Source organism: Egretta garzetta, unplaced genomic scaffold (assembly GCF_000687185.1).
Source record: "Egretta garzetta isolate BGI_Z169 unplaced genomic scaffold, ASM68718v1 scaffold19, whole genome shotgun sequence".
Taxonomy (NCBI): Eukaryota; Metazoa; Chordata; class Aves; order Pelecaniformes; family Ardeidae; genus Egretta; species Egretta garzetta.
The window spans coordinates 362,737-363,744 of record NW_009260768.1 but is presented as its reverse complement, the minus strand read 5'-3'; positions in this window follow the sequence as shown (position 1 = coordinate 363,744).

Here is a 1,008-nt window from a genome sequence, read left to right as displayed (position 1 = left end):
GCAGTTTTATCGTGTTAGCGGCCGGATTAATTCAGCCCAATTTCGGGTTCGAAGCGACCCCACGGCAGCTGCGTGCTGCTGGCATGCTGCACCGTGCATCTGCTGGGGTGAATTGCGTTCCTCCACTTGAAAAGTAATCCCACCAAAGAGAGGAGAGAAAAAAAAAAAAATTTCATTTTTCTGGTTGGCTCCATGCCCAAGGCAAACTGACTCTGTGGCTGGATGGGTGCTCGCTCTGGCGCGAGGGGGTGGCGAAATGTTGCTGGTGAGAGGTTTGGCTGAAGCTGGAAGACAAAACTGTGGTCTGCAGGGATGAAGAACGCTGCCTGCTCCTCAGGACTGCCAGCTCCTGGCGTGACCCGCTGCTGAGGAAGAGGAGGAGGAGGAGGAGGTCCACCTCCAGCCCTGTGGATCAGCTAAGGACTTAGCAAAATGAGAGGGGGTTGTGCCTCGGTGTCCCTAGACCCCACGGTGGGGAGGAAAATAACCCTAAAGAAATTTAATCTGAACTTGGTCAAAGTTCCCAGGTTTTCCCACTAGTTTGTCTTTAATGGTGCGTTAACGGCAGCGTGCAGTTTATTTATTTATTTAAAGCTGTAAAATTAATCCATTCCCTTGTAATGCTCCCTTGAAGAGATCTCCAGCAAATCCCTAGTTTAGCATGCTGAAATTCTCCTTTGTAAGAGTACCCTGGAGCTTTCAGTTCTTTTTTCCTGAAACGCATTGCTTTGAGTGTCCCCCTTGGAGGATGCTGGCTCCGTCCTCAGCCTTCCTCCTTGTAGATGTAAGGGCTGATCCAAGGCTGGTCCTGAGCTCCTTCTTCAGAAATCACATGGAGCAACTGCTTGGGGATTTAATTAATGATATTTTGAAGTGCTACCTGCTCTCTAGCTGCTTTTCAGTGAAACCCCAACGCCTTGCCTTGGACTGGGGTCCCACTTCAGCGGCAGAGCCCGGAGCAGCCCCCAGTGCACAGGATGGGGACCCAAGGAGCATGCAGAGACGAGC